Here is a 12,812-nt window from a genome sequence, read left to right on the forward strand (position 1 = left end):
CCTCAAACAGTGCAGCCGTTAGGAGCACCCACCCTCCGTGCCGTTGAAAATTCTTGTATAATTTATAGTGAAGTCCTTCCTGTACACAGTTCTTCTGCATCTGTAGTTCCACGCGTATGGATTCAACCAACTACAGATGGTGTAGCACTGTACGGTTTACTTTTTTTTATATAATTTTTTTTAACCCCACATTTGTTTATTTATTTTTGGCTGTGTTGGGTCTTCATTTCTGCGCGAGGGCTACTCTAGTTGTGGCAAGCGGGGGCCACTCTTCATCGCGGTGCGCGGGCCTCTCACTGTCGCGGCCTCTCTTGTTGCGGAGCACAGGCTCCGGACGCGCAGGCTCAGTAGTTGTGGCTCACGGGCCTAGTTGCTCCGCGGCATGTGGGATCTTCCAGGTCAGGGCTCAAACCCATGTCCCCTGCATTAGCAGGCAGATTCCCAACCACTGCGCCACCGGGAAAGCCCTGTTTACTATTTTTGAAGCTTTATCTTTAAGCAGGTTTAGGTTTATAACAAAACTGAGATTTCCCTGCTACCCCCTGTCCTCACACATTCATAGTCTCCCCCATTATCAATAGCACTCACCAGAATGGCGTATTTTCTACCAAGGATGAACCTATATGGCCATATTAGAAACATGAAATTCCATACTTGTAGGGTTCACTCTTGGTATTGTCCATTCTGTGTACTATTTACTAATAAAAATAAAATCCCCATATAAGTAAACCCGTGAAATTCAAACCCATGTTGTTCAAGGGTCAACTGTATGTAGCTTTATTTGTATCTATCATCTATCTACCTATCTTTCTATCAATCATCTATCATTTATCTATTTATCTGTCATCTATTACCTATCAATGTATTATGTCTATCTATCTATCATCTATCTATCTAGTATTTCTCTCTCTCTCTCCCTCCCTCTCTTTCTCCCTCTCTCTCTCTCTCTCTTTATCTATCTTTTCCCTTTCCCAGGCACTAATGTGCAGCTTTTAAGTGAAAAACAGGTCTGTACTGAAGAAATGTCCTTATTCCCAAACACCTGGGTGTCATGAAATACACACATTGAGAAAGTCAGGCCTGACCCCTTGCTGTTCATCAGCTTTAAAAATATTTTATGGGAACGACTAAGGCAATGACTTTTCAAAATGTCATGCTGTGGAAGACTGAGAATACGCAAAACCATTTTGCAAGTGATATGTTTTAAGAAAAAAAAAAAAGCTTTTTAAGAATTTTTAGTTATAATTTTAAATTCTGCTATTAATTTTAAAAATTAAAATATTTTTACCTTTGACTCCCTTGATTGTATTTAAATGAATATATTTGGGCTTCCCTGGTGGCGCAGTGGTTGAGAGCCCGCCTGCCGATGCAGGGGACGTGGGTTCGTGCCCCGGTCCGGGAGGATCCCACGTGCCGCGGAGCGGCTGCGCCCGTGAGCCACGGCCGCTGAGCCTGTGCGTCCGGAGCCTGTGCTCCGCAACGGGAGAGGCCACAGCAGTGAGAGTCCCGTGTACCCCCCGCCAAAAAAAACAAAAAATATATATATATATAAAGTAAATTAAATAAATGAATATATTTATAAAGGAAATTGTATGTCTCTACCAGAAATGGAAATATGTATCACTCATCACCAAAAAAAAAAAGAAAAGAAAAAAACCACTTCCTCCAAATATGAAATGGATGCAAAATAATGTTACTAAATCCTATTTAGATTCAGTTGACTGACAAAGGCTCTGATCTGAGGTTAGCTTTCTCTTCATTAAAAAAGATGATTTGCTGGTATCAGAGAGGTGTTTGGCAAGTAGTAGCATCAAACAAATAGAATCTGTAATAAAAAAAAAACTCCCTACAAACAAAAGTCCAGGACCAGTTGGTTTCACAGGTGAATTCTACCAAACATACAAAGAGGAACTTATACCCATTCTTCAAAAAGATTGAAGAGGAGGGAACACTCCCAAAGACATTCTATGAAGCCACCATCACCCTGATACCAAAACCAGACAAAGACACCACCAAAAAAGAAAATTACAGGCCAATATCTTTGATGAATATAGATGTGAAGTTTCTCAACACAGTATTAGCAAACCGAATCCAACGACACATAAAAAAGATCACACAGCACGACCAAGTGGGATTCATCCCAAGTTCACAAGGAAGGTCCAACATTCGCAAAATCCATCAGAGTGTGATACACACCCCACATTAACAAAATCCACACGATCATCCCAACAGACGCAGAAAAAGCATTTGACAAACTTCAGCAGCCATTTGTAATAAAAACTCTTGCCAAACTGAGAATTTATTTTAATGTAATGAAGGGAATGGAAAGATAACTGGAAAGCAAATGAACAATGTGGTTCTTTTTTAAAGGGAACTTTACTTTATTTATTTACTTACTTATTTTTGGCTGCACTGGGTCTTTGTTGGCTGCGCGCGGGCTTTCTCTAGCTGTGCTGAGCGGCGGCTGCTCTTTGCTGCGGTGCATGGGCTTCTCATAGCGGTGGCTTCTCTTGTTGAAGAGCACGGGCTCTAGGCGCACGGGCTTCAGTAGTTGTGGCGCGCGGGCTCAGTAGTTGTGGCTCGCGGTGTCTAGAGTGCAGGCTCAGTAGTTGTGGAGCACGGGCTTAGTTGCTCTGAGGCATGTGGGATCTTCCCGGACCAGGACTTGAATCCAAGTCCCCTGCACTGGCAGGTGGATTCTTAACTACTGCACCACCAGGGAAGCCCAATGTGGTTCTTTTTTAAGCCTTGGGCTGTGACAGCAGCTGAAACCCTCTCCCTTCCGCCAGTGGTGTGAACCCCATTCTAAGGAGCATAGCTCTTGGGTTCCCGTACCTTCTGGGGGAAAAAAGTGATGGAACCGAGGTCCTCTCTCACCTAAGGATGGATATTCCCACAAAAGGCCAATGCGGCGATTTCAAGTGTTCAAGAAGGATTTTCTACCATCACATAACACCACCATAAACCATTATTTCTGAAAAACAGAAATTAACAGGGCCTTTTCAAAGCCGTAAAGTCTCGCCTTTGAATAATGTAAGGGTATGAAGGTCACATTTGATGCTACCCGACGTTTCTGTCTGACATTTAATTTTCCCATAAACTTTGTCCTAAAATGAGAACTCTTGATCAAATATGGAACCCGATGTCTGGGAGCTGCAGAGGCTTATAGGACATTGTCAAGGGCCCCAGGTGTCTGGTGAGGGATGAGGGTACAGTCACATTTGCAACTTTTGTCCTTTTTCTTCTTTTGAGCATTTTTTTTCTTCTTTAATTTTTTTTATCGAAGTATAGTTGATGTATCATATTGTGTAAGTTACAGGTGTACAGTATAGTGATTCACAATTTTTAAAGGTTATACTCCATTTATAGATATTATAAAGTACTGGCTACGTTCCCTGTGTTGTACACTATATCCTTAGAGCTTGCTTTATACCTCTTGCTCCTCTCCCCCTGTCTGGCCCCTCTCCCTCCCCTCTCCCCACTGGTAACCACTAGTTTGTGCTCTGTATCCGTGAGTCTGCTTCTCTTTTGTGAGTCTGTTTCTCACTAGCTTGTTGTGTTTGCAACTTTTTTCCTTTCTTAGAGCTGCTCTGACTTGTTTGTTAGTGTTTCCTCATCCTTCTCGTAGAATGGAAAATTAATAATATTAATCAGAGTCTAACCCTTTCTCTTTCATTCCTCAGATTATCTTTTTTCCTTTCTTGGACTGTTTTCCCCATGTTTGGACCCTAGAATAAGCTTGGGAAAATTTAAAAAGTTCAGTTGGACGGCATGTCTAAAAATGAAGCTTGTAAAACTCTTCTTTGATCAAACTCCAGCAATTTCCACAACTTCTCCCTCCTATTTAAACCCCAGTTCGAGGTGTGGTTGGGGAATCTCCTCCTGGGAGGGGGCCCTTTTACGTGGTATATTGAGATTTGATCATAGGATGAGGAATTTAAAGGGGTTAATTTTCAGCTTAAGTAACAAAGCAGAGCGTAACCTTCATTTTAACACAACATGCTATGAATATATAATTTTGTAGAGGTAGCCGTAACCCACTCAAACATCAAACATCAACCCATAGACAAACAGACTTGCTCCACTATTTAAAATCATTAAAATTATCGTTAATCATTTCGTTATTCCGCCTTTCAGTTGCTACACTGAATTGTTCCAATGGGATCCCTTTTTCGGCGCGATATTCCCCAAATTTGACCCCCGCCCACCAATCACGCTCTTTCCTCCTCTTCCCCGCTGTACTATTATCAGCAGCCTGGGAGGTACTGTATATTTCACAAATATGCCTGTTTATTTTCTATCTTCCCCACCGGAATGAGAGTCCCATGAGAGACGGGATTTCCATCTGCCTTTTTTTCATGTTTTATACCCAAGCCCCAGGCCGTCCTCGACACACAGCAGCTGCTCAGTGAAGAGTTATTGTCTTCTTAATTAATGTAGCTCTCAACTTCAGGCCAGACAATCCTGCAACACCTAGAGGGGAGGTGGGTTTTCTTTTTTTTTTTTTTTCCAGCGGTACGCGGGCCTCTCACTGTTGTGGCCTCTCCCGTTGCGGAGCACAGGCTCCGGACGCGCAGGCGCAGCGGCCACGGCTCACGGGCCCAGCCGCTCCGCGGCACGTGGGATCTTCCCGGACCGGGGCACGAACCCGCGTCCCCTGCATCGGCAGGCGGACTCTCCACCATTGCGCCAGCAGGGAAGCCCGGGAGGTGTGTTTTGATGGAGCCTTATTCCTCCTAAGAAATCTATCCTCCCTCCTCGAAAAGGCTCCCTGGTCAACCACTGTACAACCTTTAATACATCCAGCCACCTGCCACATGACCATTTTATCACCCCCTCTTCATGGTGTCTGCATTTGGAGGCGGCTCGTCTTAAATTTCACCCACATTCCCATCAGCAGCAGGAGTTCTCTGCGTTAGGTACTCCAAGATCACGGCCAATGCAAACGGTAACTTGTGAAATGTGTGCCTGGAGTGACATTTCTTCAATTTCTGGACAGCCAGTGGGCGATTCGAATATCCTAGGGTAATAAACTGTGTGCCCACTAAAGACTCAAGTGAGGGCCTCCACAAATATGATGAGAGTGACAGCCCAGCCATGGCTGATACATGTCAATTGTGCCTGATGCCCAGGTGGGGGGGACTGGGGAGATCTGTGCACCAATCAGCCGATGCTGTCACCAGCCTGGGCGGCCGGGGGGGAGGAGAGGACACCTGACTCCTCTTCCTAACGGGGCATCCCATGGGAACCACCCGTTGCTTTCTGGATCTGCCTTGCTTTTCCCTTTTCCCAGTCAGGCAGCCAATTACTGAGCAAATAACAGCAGGGATGCAGGGTCTGGTTAATTCTGTCCAGTTCAGGACGCCTCCAGTGGGGAAACTCTGCCTCGGGACCTCCCCACTGTGTTGGCTGAAACTTTATCAGATCCGTTTCCCAAGTCCTCTCTGCTCAGTTCTGCTTATTTTTCCTCTTTCATCTTCCATGTGGGCATTGCCTCCCAAACTGTGTGTGCTCCTAATTCTCCCAGCGTCTGCTTCCCAGAGACTAAAACTAACAAAGTGGTCTTTCCCATGGATACATCGGAGATTCCAAACTATTCAGGAAGCTTTGAAAAGCTGAAATATTTGACGACACGTAAAAATTGAAGACAAGAGGCCGCAGCCTACTGGCAGCCCTCGGTGTGCTTGGCTGTGCACCCTGGCCCCGTGCGCACCGCCGCCTGCAGCCCGCAAAGTGCAGCCAGTGCCCTGCTAGCTCTGGGAACTGCATAAAATAAGACAGGAAGCATGTGGGAGTTTTGCTTAATTTCTGCCCTTGGCAATAAGGAAAATTTACAAGAAGATAGTAATCGCGAAGTCCAACCTGTCTGATGATACCAAATTCACTATTCTTGACTTCAAAGTGAGGGCCTTGGATTCCTGTGTTGGCCTCTCTGATGAGCTGGGCAAACTCAGTACCTTTGCTGAAAGCCTCATAAAGAGAATGGCCCAGAGACTTCCCCGGCAGTTCAGTGGTTAAGACTCCACGCTTCCACTGCAGGGCGCACGGATTCGATGCCTGGTTGGGGAACCAAGATCCCACATGCCATGCACAGCGCAGCCAAAAGATTAAAAAAATAATCAATTTCTTTTAAAAAAGAAGACTTCCCTGGTGGCGCAGTGGTTAAGAATCCGCCTGCCAATGCAGAGGACACGGGTTCGAGCCCTGGTCCGGGAAGATCCCACATGCTGTGGAGCAACTAAGCCCGTGCGCCACAACTACTGAGCCCGCGTGCCACGACTACTGAGGCTGCACGCCTAGAGCCCGTGCTCCGCGACAAGAGAAGCCACTGCAATGAGAAGCCTGCGCACCGCAGAGAAGAGTAGCTCCCACTCGCCACAATCAGAGAAAGCCCGCGCACAGCGATGAAGACCCAATGCAGCCAAATAAATAAATATATTTATTTTAAAAAAATGATAATGGCCCAGAGTATGGTAGGAGTTGGGGATGATGCAAAGGGGGAGGTACAGGAGACCTTTCCCACCTTCAGAGTTGAGCCAACATCCTTTGTGCTCACTTTGAATTGGACAAGCCAAGTATCCTGCAAGACAGCCGCTGGGGAGCGGGGAGCGGGACGGACACAGAAACAGAGCAGCCAGCGTGGATCGAGAGTGAGCTGGAGTCCCCACGTGTGCCTGCATCTCTCTGGAGACACACCTGGAGAGCCTGGATTAGAAATCCACGTCTTCACTTGGACACTGCTCAGTATTGTGAGCAAAGAAGGCTGTGTGTTGGATTCTGAATATCTCATCGTGCTCTGGTCCCTGTTCCTAAACCAAGTGACACACGATGGCAAAAAGCCTACGAGTCTTTCTTGGATATGGCGGTCCCTCCATCAACCAAATTGATGGTCCAGGATGAGGGCTGCCTCTAGACGGTGACCCTGTTGTGAAAAGTGACTGATGATGACAAAACCAAAGTCAAAGAAAACAACTTGTCTGTGAATTTTCCTAGGATGAAAAAGAAGACATTTAGAAAGAAAGGGAAGAGGTGACCAGACTGCTGTGTGGTAAGAAGTGGCAGTATCAAACTTGCTGTGTTGCCCTTGAAAAAAGGATCATGCACCTTCCAGGGCCACAGATGGAAGGCCCCCAGCTGCACAGACTCCAGGTCAACTTCTGGGAAGCTTTGACTGCCTGGAGGCACATAAAAACTTGAGAGCGTCTGTGGGTCCGTGCGCCCAGGTATGGACCGCCGGTGATATTTCAGGCAGTCCTTCTACAGCCTCCTAGAAGGCATCCACCAAACTTTGAAGGTTCCAAACTCCATCTTCCGTCATGTGGATGATGCAGCAGCGGCAAGTGTATTGGATGCATCTATAGAGGACCCTGAATTGTGACTCAAACACCAAGCCTACTTTCCTTGTGTCTTTTTTTTTTTTTTTTTTCTGCATTGGGTCTCCTTTGTTGCGTGCAGGCTTTCTCCAGTTGCGGCGAGCGGGAGCTACTGTTTGTTGCGGCGCGCACACTTCTCATTGTGGTGGCTTCTCTTGCTGCAACGCACAGGCTCTATGCGTGCAAGCTTCAGTAGTTGTGGCACACGGCCTCAGTAGTTGTGGCACGCGGGAGTCAGTAGCAGCGGCACGTGGGAGTCAGTAGTTGTGGCTCACGGGCTTAGTTGCTCCGCAGCATGTAGGATCTTCCCGGACCAGGGCTCGAACCCATGTCCCCTACATTGGCAGGCGGCTTCTTAACCACTGCGCCACCAGGGAAGTCCTTTTGCTTGTGTCTTAGTTTTTCATTGACCTTGGTCTTCTTGACTAGAAAGGTCAGCTGGCACCACTAAGCTTTCCTATCCATGCAGACAACTACAGGTTCTTCTGTCCCTTGTCGAGAAAATACTTTAATATCCTACAGAATTTAGATGTTCAAAGAAATTGTTCACAAAAGTCAGTTACAGTTGTGGTTCTCTTTTAAAGTTATAATAAAGAAATGCTCTCAGGCCTCTGGGGGAAAAATAATTGGAAGACCACATCACGTAAAAATACACATTTCCCCATTTTCTTTTGTAAAGACAGAAGCTGTTATAACACTGTATTCACGCTGTTGCCTGGCAACAGGTAGTGGGCTGTCAGGAGCCAAAGTCCCCTCTGCTAGGGGTACCTCCCCCCAGTTTGCTGAAGTCCCCACTTGTTAGTGATTTTTTACTAACACTGAGGGTGAGTGGGTGTTAAACATTCACTATTACATTCATGCTGTGTCATTTTGTGCGGCAAGGTTAAGAAGACAATTAAACTTTTGGGGGAAGCCACGCCTTCACCCAAAGCAAGTCAACCAAGGATAGATCAAGAGGGCCAGTTATTTCTAGAGAGTTGGGAGAGTACGTATGTGTTTGGAGAAGTATTTAAAATGCAAATAATACACCTGAAATGAACACAACATGTAAATCAATTATACTTCAATTTAAAAAAAATTGTTTTAAAGAAAATAAAAGCAAATCTGTTCAGTACCAAGTTAAAAAAAAAAAAAGTCAGGGCTTCCCTGGTGGCGCAGTGATTGAGAGTCCGCCTGCCGATGCAGGGGACACGGGTTCGTGCCCCGGTCCGGGTGGAGCGGCTGGGCCCGTGAGCCATGGCCACTGAGCCTGCGCGTCCGGAGCCTGTGCTCTGCAACGGGAGAGGCCGCAACAGTGAGAGGGCCGCGTACCGAGAAAAAAAAAAAAAAAAAAAGATTTAACGATGATGTCCCAGGTGAAGACTTTATGATGCATCTCGGGAGACAGATTAGCAGCAGCACTTGCTTTTGTAGTTATTATTATTGTTACTCTCATTTACATGCAGATATCATGCCCCTTAAAACGGTGCTTCCATCTTAATTTAAATAACCACAATCCTCTTTATTGCCTGGCTCACCAAACCTTTTCATCTTAGACAAAGACAAAGGTTTTGTTGCTACCCAGTTAAATTAATTGTTCCCAGTTTCTGCATCAATAATGGAATCCTAATTAATGGAGCTTTATGGACTTTGAAAAATAACAAATGATGATTGTTGGCTTGAAGTGTGGGGCTTGTAGACATATGGATGATTTGGAACACTTGTAAAGGACTTTGTAAATATTTTTAAAATATCTTACTGCTCCTGGCTATAAAGAGCCCTTTCGCTAGTACGTTAAAATCTATTTAAATTAATGCTGAATTGCACTGGAACTGCTTGCATGATTTAATGTAAAACTAAACTTTTACTATGGGACTAAATCTCTTTAAGAGTCTAGCCTTAATCTTATCTCTTCTCCCCTCAACAATTTCAGCACCTAACTCAGGTAACCTGATGTTGCTTTGGGGTGAATCAATCCTTACTTCTATGGGACATTTTCATTCATGTAGATGTCACTGTGTGTGCTATTTGTGGCTGGTTTTTTGGTTTTGTTTTTGGCGGCACTGCACGGCTTGTGGGATCTTAGTTCCGCGGCCAGGGATCAAACCTGGGCCCTCAGCAGTAGAGCGCCGAGCCCTAACCACTGGACCGCCAGGGAATTCCCTGTGGCTAGTTTTTCTGTTTTTTTCTTTAACTTTTTATTTTATATTGGAGTAGAGTTGATGAACAATGTCGTGTTAGTTTCAGGTTTACAGCAAAGTGATTCAGTTATACACATACACATATCTATTCTTTCTCAGCTTCTTCTCCCATTTAGATAGTTACAGGATATTGAGCAGAGTTTCCTGGCTAGTTTTGATAGAGTACAAGAATGCCTTGCTTTGCACTGCTTTCTACCAGGCTAAGAGATTTCGTCAAGAACTAAATCAGCGTTCTCATCAAACGCTTATTATCCTCCTTAATCATTTACCTTTCCCAGCTCTGCCTTGTTTTTTTTTTTCTTTGAGAACCTGAACACAGTCTCTGACTTCTTTCTCCGCTCCCGTCTTTATGCCAGGAGAAGGAGAAGGGGGTCTCTGGAGCGTAAGGGAGGATGTAGCTGCTCAACTTCTGCCTGGAGACCACTTAATCACTTATTCATCACCCTCCTCTTCCGAAGGGGCTGGAGTTCTGCGAAGTCGGAGTGACGTCCTGGGTGAAACATCCAAGGTTTCAGTTCACTTTCTCCTCCCATCGCCAAGAACGTCGCCATTTGGCTCATGCAGTTGGAATTGACCTTTCATAGCGTTTCACCAGCTAATTTCTATGATGCCAAGGTGTCATCCCTGACTTTATCTTCAGTAAAAGCTTGCTCGGATTCAAGGCACAGAGGGAACTTTGGCTTTCGGGTGGCTTGAGGAGGGAGGGCAAAGGCCACCTTCCCTATTCGCCACTCTGTATATCTAACAAATAACTAAGCAAATTTGCTGGAAACCATTCTTCGAGTTTTAAAAGGAAAGTAACATCTTGTCACGCAGATCTTTGTTCTGTGCTTGAAAAACCAATGGAGAATAATCCTTTCCCACTCATGTTGGCCCATTTCTGGACAAGCAGGAACTCCGGGAAATTCCGCTTTTCAGGCCACTTGTGCTGCGGGTACCACACACCTGGCCGATTCCTCACTGTCATCGAAGCATCTGGGCTAAATAAGTGGGCACCAAGCCAACGAGAATTGGGGGCGGTTTCTTTCCACGCAAGATTTAGGGACATCAGCTTCTTGTTCTTTTTTTTCCCACAGTTTGACTATATTCTACTATTCTCAGTTGAATTCAAATAATTCCTTTAAAATGATTAATTAGTTGGGCTTCCCTGGTGGCGCAGTGGTTGAGAGTCCGCCTGCCGATGCAGGGGACACGGGTTCGTGCCCCGATCCGCGAAGATCCCACGTGCCGCAGAGCAGCTGGGCTCGTGAGCCATGGCCGCTGAGCCTGCGCATCCGGAGCCTGTGCTCCGCAACGGGAGGGGCCACAACAGTTAGAGGCCCGCGTACGGCAGAAAAAAAAAAATTAATAAATAAATTAAAAAAAATAAAATAAAATGATTAATTAGCAACAGCCCCATGCCTGGCCGGAGTCCCACGGTGCAGGCGAAGAGACGGCCATGCCGAGAGGGAAGTCCCTCAAACTTGCAAAATCCACTGTGTTTGCAATTGTTACTGGCTTTTCACTTCACTGGGATGAATTTCCCCGAAGGTGTCCCATATTTCTAGTAATTTTTCTTTGGAGGCTCCATCGGTGAAGACTAAAGTTCTAATAAATTAGCCAGCCTTGATGTGACGAGATGTCCTCAAATCACAGTAGACTGTCAAACAACAGAACCGTTGTCATTGGCTTTTCTTGACCATTTGTGACTGTCTGTAATTAATTACAGCTCTTTAAGCCCAGGCATCCATTTTAGAGATAATGCATAATAGAAGCCTTTTATGTTGGATTCTCTATGTATTCTATTGTGAATTTCTTTCCCTTCTCTTCCACCAGAGAGTTCCTGAGAATGGTCTTTGTGTGCAAATTCTAATTATCATTCTTCGGTCTTGCAAGCCACTTTTCCCTCCTGCGTGGGGACATTTTTTCTATTTCTTTTTTATTGTCTATTATTCCAACACAAGAGGAGACAATTAGGTGAACACTGACCTTGGCACGGACAGAACATTAATTATCAGTGGGATAAATGCCAGAGTGCCTACAGTTGCCATCAAAGAAACAGATGTTTTATTTTCAAGTCCAAGTTGGGTATAAAAAATGCGAGGAAGAAAGAAGAAGGTCCTTACTGTTCTATCATGTAGCTGAAACAGGGCCAGTTCTGGGGAATGGCTTTCTTAACAGGGGGTTCTCCTGATGACTAAGAGCCTGATTCTTTCTCTTTTTATTGAAGTATAGTTGATTTAAAATGTTGTGCTAATTTCTGCTATATAGCAAAGTGATTCAGTTATACATATATATATACATTCTTTTTAATATCCTTTTCCATGATGGTTTATCACAGGATATTGAATATAGTTCCCTGTGCTCTCCAGTAGGACCTTGTTTATCCATTTATCTGCTCATCCCAAACTCCTAATCCATCCCTCCCCCAGCCCCATCCCCCTTGGCAACCACAAGTCTGTTCTCTATGTCTGTGAGTCTGTTTCTCTTTTGTAGATAAGTTCATTTGTGTCATATTTTAGATTCCACATGTAAGTGATATCATATGATATTTGTCTTTCTCTGTCTGACTTACTTCACTTAGTATGATCATCTCTAGGTCTATCCATGTTCCTGCAAATGGCATTATTTCCTTCTTTTTTATGGCTGAGTAATATTCCATTGTATATATGTACCACATCTTCTTTACCCATTCCTCTGTTGATGGACATTTAGGTTGTTTCCATGTCTTGGCTATTGTAAATAGTGCTGCTGTGAACATAAGGGTGCATGTATCTCTAACTTTCTTGTGAATTGTAGTTTTGATGCAACAGCAAATTTATGTGAAGGTGGTTGCTCTTGAATAGTCATTGTTGATGATATTTGAAGAGAATCACACAGGATACTAAATAAAATAAAACAATTGATTTGAGTAAATGTAGTTCTTACTGCAACAAGGATGAAAATCTGAGTAAGTTTTTGCTTTTCTTCCCTCAACCTCATCTTCCCTCTTCTGTAAAGTGAAAGGGCTGGATAAGATCCAGGCAGGTCTCCCAAGAGTTTAGTAGGAAACATGCAGGACAGAGTCCTGGTCTCATCAAAGCTCTTCCACAGTCAACACTGGGAGACCATGCAAATTGTATCCCTGTCTTGGAGTTTCAGCAGGCATAATAAAATAGTAGTGATTCTGCAGGGACATAGAGAATAGACTGGTGGTTGCCAAGGGAGAAAAGGGATGGGAGAGGGTAGGAGTGGGAGTTTGGGATTAACAGATGCAGACTGGTATATGTAGGATGGATAA

The 12,812-nt window shown here is 44.7% G+C and overlaps 1 long non-coding RNA gene and 1 pseudogene across 1 annotated transcript in view; both read left to right on the forward strand.

Annotated features, from left to right (window-relative positions):
• Positions 1 to 12,812, forward strand: part of LOC131742340 (uncharacterized) — a 56,940-nt gene that overhangs the window by 1,858 nt on the left and 42,270 nt on the right. The window lies entirely within an intron of this gene.
• LOC131742195 (V-type proton ATPase subunit C 2 pseudogene) lies at positions 593 to 7,378 on the forward strand (annotated as a pseudogene).

Source organism: Kogia breviceps, chromosome 15, assembly GCF_026419965.1.
Source record: "Kogia breviceps isolate mKogBre1 chromosome 15, mKogBre1 haplotype 1, whole genome shotgun sequence".
Classification (NCBI taxonomy): domain Eukaryota; kingdom Metazoa; phylum Chordata; class Mammalia; order Artiodactyla; family Physeteridae; genus Kogia; species Kogia breviceps.